The following is an 8885-nucleotide window of genomic DNA, read 5'->3' as shown; positions in this document are numbered from 1 at the left end:
TAAATATATGGTTGAGGTAGCGAAATGCTAATGTGAAAATTATAAAATAATGTAGGCAACTATATGCAATATAAAACCAAGAAGGAAAAGTCCAACTGTTACTAATTGTGACTGAGGGTGCTGGGTAGCACCTATATTGCTAAAAATAAGAGTTAAAATCCTTAGAACTGCAAAGAAGCACATTTTCATACACTCACAGGGGAGATAACCACCTCATAAGCAAAGCTAGAGTAACTGGACAAGGCTAGTTTTGTTTGAAAAATTGCAGACTTGTCAGCAGTGACAACTCCATCGCCAGATGGCTTAGCTAAATCAAGACTTTTAGTATATATATTATTCACAGTTTAGATTCAGCTAAACCATTTGGTGGTGGACTAGTCACTGCTGATGAGTCTGCAATTTACATATAAAACTAGTCTAGTCCAGTGATTCTGGCTTCGCTTATGGGGCAGTTATCTCCCCTGACAGTGTATGAAAATGTGCTTCCTTGCAGTTCTAAGGGTTTTAACTCTTATTTCTAGCAATATAAGTTTAGTAGAAAGTGGGTTATACATCTTTAGATTGTATACCTGACTTTCTACTATAAAATTAAAGAAATTGACGGAACGCTGAACTCCAGACTAAACAACTCAAACAACATTTATTTACTTGGTAAACATACATATCTTTTGGTTATACATCTTTAGAGGTGAGAATAACGAGCTGTCGAGTATAAGATCGAAAGATGTAGAGACAGCTTTAAACACACGTCCTTGCTCAATCGCTGGCCAGCGAGAAAGAGAATGAATTGAGCGGGAGACGCTTGCTTGTTTAATTTTACGCATGCGTAAGACTACGCATGCGCAGGCGTTACTACAGAGCTCCCTCGCCAGAGCGGAAACGCACAATAAATAAAATCTGTTAGAACGCCTGAGGCAGGATGGCCACTGAAAAACCACCCACAAGATGTGGTACAAACACACACAAAGAAAATTCAAAGAAATGAAATGTACACTTGTGAAATACATGCATGCAACGTATAAATGAAATGACAATGACAAAACAACCGTGATGACAACTGTCCAGGAATACTGGAATCACGCGATGTAAAAGTCTTGAGTGTTTGTTTTCCCTGAAAGGAAAGAAAATGTATGAGTGCACAAGTGTGTGTGTGAGAAAAAACACAGAACATGCAATGTATAAATGAAATGACAATGACAAAACAACCGTGATGACAACTGTCCAGGAAACTGGAATCACGCGATGTAAAAGTCTTGAGTGTTTGTTTTCCCTGAAAGGAAAGAAAATGTATGAGTGCACAAGTGTGTGTGTGAGAAAAAACACAGAACAAGTGAAAGCGTCTGTAGTATAGACTGCAAAAAAAATCCCACAACACCGAGATAGAGTACATTGATGAAGACGTCGGCGCAGGAACTGCTCTAGCTGTGTTCTGTATGTGTGGTGGTAATGATATTGACAGTGGTAATGATTCAGTTGAAACTTGGCGACGTCGGGGGGAAAGCTTGTAATTGATAGTAGTAATTGTTGTCGTCACGGTGGTAATCTTGGTTGGCGCACGACGCTGGTGGCGAAAAGGCTGTTTGGTGATGAGTGTTTGAAGAGGTACGCTTTTACAGAACGATCGACAGACACAATTTCTGTACGACCATTAGCGAAAACCTCGAAGAAAAATTTTCTTAACCCAAGATGAAAGAACGACCGTATGAAATGAATGACAAGAGTTATTGTGTGACATAAAAGATGTATGTGTAATGTGAGAGTGTGAATGTGACATATAAGAACATAAAAAGCAGGCCGTAAATCCTGTCTGTTTTTCGTGAGTGGAAAAAATCCACTCTAACAGAGACGAGAATAAAAACCGCGCTTGTTGAGTCGTGTTGACTATGTTTGGAGATGTTGGTAATGAGTCAGTCTCCATGGCCGTATTTGTTCTTTAGTCGAGGTTCACCAGTTATAAGTTGGTAATCCGTAGTTCATGCTGCGTTTTTTCTTCGTCGGGGGTCACCACTTTAGTAGAAAGTGGGTTATACATCTTTAGATTGTATACCTGACTTTCTACTATAAAATTAAAGAAATTGACGGAACGCTGAACTCCAGACTAAACAACCCAAACAACATTTATTTACTTGGTAAACATACATATCTTTTGGTTATACATCTTTAGAGGTGAGAATAACGAGCTGTCGAGTATAAGACCGAAAGATGTACAGGCAGCTTTAGACACACGTCCTTGCTCAATCGCTGGCCAGCGAGAAAGAGAATGAATTGAGCGGGAGACGCTTGCTTGTTTAATTTTACGCATGCGTAAGACTACGCATGCGCAGGCGTTACTACATAAGTAATACCCAGTACCCTCAGACACAATTAGTAATGATTGATTTTTTCCTTTGTGGATAGCTGGCAATGTTATTTTGTTTGTGTGTGTGTGTATAATCAAAATAAGTGACAAGATATTTTGATTTTATTCACATTACTTCGGGCTGTGCAGATAATACTGGACTGACTTGGTGCTTTAACTTAAGTACCTAATTCAACTGAATCTCAATTATATATATATATATATATATATATCATCATCATCATCATTGTTGTTTAACGTTCGCTTTCCATGCTAGCATGGGTTGGATGATTTGACTGAGGACTGGAGGACCAGGAGGCGACACCAGGCTCCAATCTGATTTTGCAGAGTTTCTACAGCTGGATGCCCTTCCTAACGTCAACCACTCCAAGAGTGTAGTGGGTGTTTTACGTGCCACCGGCACGAGGGCCAGTCTGGCGGAACTGGCGACGGCCACGCTCAAAATGGTGTCTATTATGTGCCACCTGCACAGGAGCCAGTCCATCGGCACTGGCAACGATCTTGCTCGAATGTCTTTTCACGTGCCACTGGCACAAGTACCAGGGGGTAATGTTGGTAATGATTAACGGCCACGTTCAAAATGGTGTATTTTACGTGTCATCTGCATAGGGGCCAGTCCAGCAGCACTGGCAATGATCTCGATCGAATGACTTTTCACGTGCCACCAGTACAAGTGCCAGGAAGGCGACACTGGTAACGATCACGCTCGAACGGTGGTGCCATCACGATTTCGCTTTCGCTTGCCCCAACAGGTCTTCGCAAGCCGAGTTTAGTGTCCAATGGAGGAGACGGCATGGGGGCCTGTCGTCGAATTTAGTTCGATTTCGATTTCACTTGCCTCAACAGGTCCTCACAAGCGGAGTTTAGTGTCCAATGAAGGAAAGGTATGCATAAGTGGGCTGGATACACCCCTGGCAGAGGCCTTGGATTTTTGCCTCACTTGGCTTGCCGGGTCTTCTCACGTTTAGCATATTTCCAAAGGTCTCGGTCACAAGTCATTGCCTTGGTGAGGCCTAATGCTCGAAGGTCGTGCTTCATTACCTCATCCCAGGTCTTCCTGGGTCTGCCTCTTCCACAGGTTCCCTCAACCGCTAGGGTGTGGCAGTTTTTCACACAGCTATCCTCATCCATTCTTGTCACATGTCCATACCAGTGCAATCGTCTCTCTTGCACACCATAACTGATGCTTCTTAGGTTCAACTTTTCTCTCAAGGTACTTACACTCTGTCGAGTATGCACACTGACATTACACATCCATCGGAGCATACTGGCTTCATTCCTTTCGAGCTTACGCAAGTCCTCAGCAGTCACGGCCCATGTTTCACTGCCATATAGCATGGCTGTTCGTACACATGCGTCATACAGTCTGCCTTTTACTCTGAGAGAGAGGCCCTTTGTCACCAGCAGAGGTAAGAGCTCTCTGAACTTTGCCCAGGCTATTCTTATTCTAGCAGCTACGCTTTCAGTGCACCCTCCACCACTACTGACTTGGTCACCCAGATAGCGGAAGCTGGAGGCACGTAAAAGCACCCACAACACTCTTGGAGTGGTTGGCATTAAGAAGGGCATCCAGCTGGAGAAACTCTGCCAAATCAGATTGGAGCCTGGTGTAGCCATCTGGTTCACCAGTCCTCAGTCAAATCGCCCAACCCATGCTAGCATGGAAAGCGGACGCTAAACGATGATGATGATGATGATGATGATTCTTCCACTCATGAAAATTTGAATCAAGACTAAAAAATTAAAGGACTTGGCTGTTTAATATCTAATAGTTAAATTTTGACTTCCTCAGTATGAAATCCAATAAATATCACCATCATCGTTTAACGTCCGCTTTCCATGCTGGCATGGGTGGATAGTTTGACTGAGGACTGGCGAGCCAGATGCCTGCATCAGGCCCCAATCTGATCTGGCAGAGTTTCTACATGCCCTTTCTAACGCCAACCACTCCGAGAGTGTAGTGGGTGCTGTTATGTGCCACTGGCACAAGAGCCAGTCAGGAGGTACTGGTAGCAGCCATGCTCTAAAGATGTTTTTTATGTGCCACCTGCACAGGAGCTCGTCCAGCGGCACTGGCTGGTGAAGATGTATGTGTATGTACATTCAGAAATACCAAATAACTGTCATGTATCATACCTACTGTAGCAGAGCTACAAATTACATAGTAATATGTGAGTCGACCTACACAGCAGATGAATATATTGATGAGGCATCTAGCCTCGCTTTGATACACTAGTCTCGCTTTGATACAGTAGTCTCATTCTGAGACATTAGCATCGTTCTAAGCTACACTGTACAATCTCTTAGTTTCTGCTAGGTTTCAATCAAAGGCACACGTCTTCTCTTCGGCTACACGCGCAATCTCCTACGTGTGACTCACATGTCTATTCACCTCGACATAAGATATATGGTTTGTAAATGAAGATATTTTATCACACACACATTCTCAAAATGACTGTGCTCATTACACACATGCATACATACTGTAATACAAATATTAGGTAATCTTCCAGTTTCGGAAGGTAAAAAAAGTAAATAAGAATACAAGGGAAATAACTTAACGTCTTCCTAGTATTATCCGTACTCTCCTCACCCCACCCATTCGTTCACAGCAAGTTGTTTTACACCTATTACACTAATTTATTTTTTTTTATTTTTGAGCTCGGGTCAAACGCTTTAGTTTGACTGTTATTTCCCTATACTGGAAGATTACCATAAGTTGTTGTGCAGCCGGTACTATGATATTCAATCTCGTGTGTGATTTATATATAAACATTTAACTTCAATCACGTGTGTGATTTTATTTATAAACAGCTAAAAAAAAAAAACATTTCAGAGTAGTACGGATAATACTAGTAAGACGTTAAGTTATTTCCCTTGTATTTTATTTACTTTTTTTTACCTCCCGAAACTGGAAGATTACCCAAATATTATATGTTACTTCTTTCAGTGCAAAATACAAAACTTTTTTTGTATGTAAACACATGTTTTTGTATCATACTACATGCTCCCACCACAAGTGAACACAGAATAAACTATATATTTATACACAAGAATGCCTTATGGTGATTAGTAATTACAGCTTGAATTCTACGAGATATGGACTCGTACAAAGTTTTAATTGTTTCCAAACGAATTTTTGTCCATTCTTCAGCTAAAACAGTCTCCAGTTCTTGTAGGGATGATGGTGGAGGATATCAACTCCTTACTTGTTTTTCTAAAATGCACCATAAATGTTCAATAATATTGAGATCTGGGGACTGTGGTGACCAGATAAGATGTTCAACTTCACTAGAATATTCCTCATGCCATTCAGTAACAACTTTAGCTGTGTGAATTGGTGCATTATTATCCTGAAAGATTGTGTTTCCCTCCGGAAACAGTTCCGCAAGCATAGGCTAAATTTGATAAGATAAAATGCTTAAATAGTCTTGACTATTAATTCTGCCATGAAGGGACACCATTGGGCCAGCAGATTTCCAAGATATAGTTACCCTCCCCATCATCACAGATCCTCCTCCATGTTTAATAGTTGGAAGAAGGCAGTCTGGGTCAAATGCTTCTTTTGGCTGTCTCCACACATATACTCAGCCAGTGGTTGGAAATAAGGTAAAGGATGACTTGTCTGAGAAAATAACATTCTTCCACTGCTCTAGGGACCAATTCTGTAGGTTTTTACTCCACTCTAAACGCGTTGCAACATTTATTTTTGAAATCCGGCTTTGTGCAGCTCCCGGCAAAGAGATTTTGTGGAAACTGGGTTCTTGAGGTGGTCATTAAGCTCTGCCATAATTTTAGTTGTACTTTTGTGATCCTTTCTAACAATTCGCGTAAGAGTCTGACAGTCCCTATCTGAAAGTTTTGGTTTTCTTCCAGAGTTTTGTTACAATGAGGAGGTTTTTCCCTCTTTCTCAAAGGCTGTCATTAAAGTAATGATAAATAAATATTTCTTTACAACATCGATCACTGTTCTTCTTCCATCTTGCATACAGGCAGCCAACACCTTAACAACAACGGTTACAGATAGATTCAAAGGAGACCACTTATGTAATTGTCATAAAAAGAAATAATAGTAAGGTTAATGCTGACAATATTTCTCAGAAACGAAATCGAAAAAAATAGTGCAACGGGTGTAAAAAAAAAGGTGTAGGAAACGAATATGAAAGCAAAAATGTCCAGAAAGCAACGGTGGGTGGGGAGAGGCCTTTGGAAAATTCACAAAATCCGATGCTTTTCCCTCATAACTTTTAGGAAATATGTATTTTTTAAAATAAAATTTTATGTAGATACCTTTCAAATGGTATAGATTACGATTATAAAGAAATTTGCAGGGAAAATCTTTTCCGAGGGGTTGGGGAGAGGACTTCGGAAAATTTACAAGATTTCAAGTTTTCCCTCTTGACTTTGAGGAAAATGGATAACGTTCTGCTTCACACCCACGTAGGAAACGAATTTGAAAACAAAAATGCGCTGAAAGTAATGGTGTGGGGAGGGAAAGGACTTCGGAAAATTCTCAAGATTCACAAGATCTGAGTTTCTCCCTCATAACTTTGAGGAAAATATAATCCTTTTGAAATCACAAATTAGGCAGAAAACAATATTGACTTACCTAGTTCAAATCGGTAAAGTGAAAAAGTTGGATAAGTGAGTTCCACATGAACTCAATGAAGATCAGAAACAGCAACACTTGGTAGCCTGCATTATGCTACTTTCTCATCACAAAAATGAATCATTTTTGAATCGAATTGTAATGTGATAACAAATAGATCCAATACAACAACCATAAATGTTCAGCACAATGGTTGGACAAAGACGAGCCACCAAAACACAGTCCAAAAAGCAAAATATATCAAAGAAAGCTGATGGTGTGTGTTTGGTGGTCTGGCGTAGGTGTAATCCATTATGATTTCATTAAACCTGGCTCATCAATCACAGCTGAAGTATACTGCAGCCAACAGGACCAAATGATGCAGAAACTTACTAAAAAACAGCCTAGATTAGTCAACTGATCCACTCATACTTTATTGCAAGAAACACCAGAGCACACATCTCAAAAATGACATTGGTGAAAGTACAGGTGTTGGAGTTGGAAGTTCTCTGTCATTAACCATACTCACCTGATCTTGCCCCCACTGACTACCACTTCTTCCTGAATTTGGATAACTTTTTGATAGGAAAAAAATTTAATTGCGACAATGCTGTAAAACAGGTCTTCCAAGATTTCCTTGACTCTAGTTGCCAAGCTTTTACAGTTCCAGGCTGGACAAACCACAGCTGAAATGACAAAAGTGCATTGACAATATGGGCGAATAAAACTATTCCTTGTATTTATAAAACATAAACTGTTTTTCTTTTCTACAAATTTCATACTTGATGACCTAATATATATACATAGATATATATACATACATATATATATATATATATACATACATATATATACATATTTATACATGCATATATGTACATACATATACATACATACATATACATACATGTACATATATATATATACATATATATACATACATACATACATATACATATATACATATACATTCATATATACATACATATACATATATACATACATATATACACATATATACACATAAATATACATATACTCTTTTACTCTTTTAATTGTTTCAGTCTTTTGACTGTGGCCATGCTGGAGCATCACCTTTAGTCGAGCAAATCGACCCCAGGACTTATTCTTTAGAAGCCTAGTACTTATTCTATAGGTCTCTTTTGCTGAACCACTAAGTTACGGGGACATAAACACACCAGCATCGGTTGTCAAGCGATGTTGGGGGGACAAACACAGACACACAAACACATACATATATATATATACATATATACGACGGGCTTCTTTCAGTTTCCGTCTACCAAATCCACTCACAAGGCTTTGGTCGTCCCAAGGCTATAGTAGAAGACACTTGCCCAAGATGCCACGCAGTGGGACTGAACCCGGGACCATGTGGTTGGTAAGCAAGCTATTTACCACACAGCCACTCCTATATATATACATATATATTTTTATATATAACGTTGACCACTAACGTGGACAATTAATGTGCTAGAAATAGATCACATCTTGTGTCTATTGAGACCTAAATTGTTCTCAACATGAAATATAGCAGCATACCAAAACGTAAGCGGGCAAGACATTTAAAATCACCTAAAAGAAACACATTATTAAACAGGTACCGGTTTCGGATTTAACGAATCTTACCGATTGTCTATTCCTCTTCAGCCTGATTCGTAATGTAACCGCAATCAGCTTCAAGCAGTCATCAGCTGTTGTACCAGGATGCTGTAAGCTACATGCCACTCCAAATACTTTCCAAGCAACCTTAATACCAAACAAAGTGGAAGATTTGCCTGATTGTTTCAGCAGTCCTTTGACAGTAGTCTTTCTTGTTGCTCTTAGCGATATGTCATTCAGAAGCTCCAGCAAGAGATCTTGAATATTTTTATTGTTGCTTTCAGCCTGTTTTAGTACTGTTGCTTTAATGCACCA

Source organism: Octopus bimaculoides, chromosome 9, assembly GCF_046866305.1.
Source record: "Octopus bimaculoides isolate indiv1 chromosome 9, ASM4686630v1, whole genome shotgun sequence".
NCBI lineage: Eukaryota > Metazoa > Mollusca > Cephalopoda > Octopoda > Octopodidae > Octopus > Octopus bimaculoides.
Note: the sequence above shows the minus strand (reverse complement) of the source record.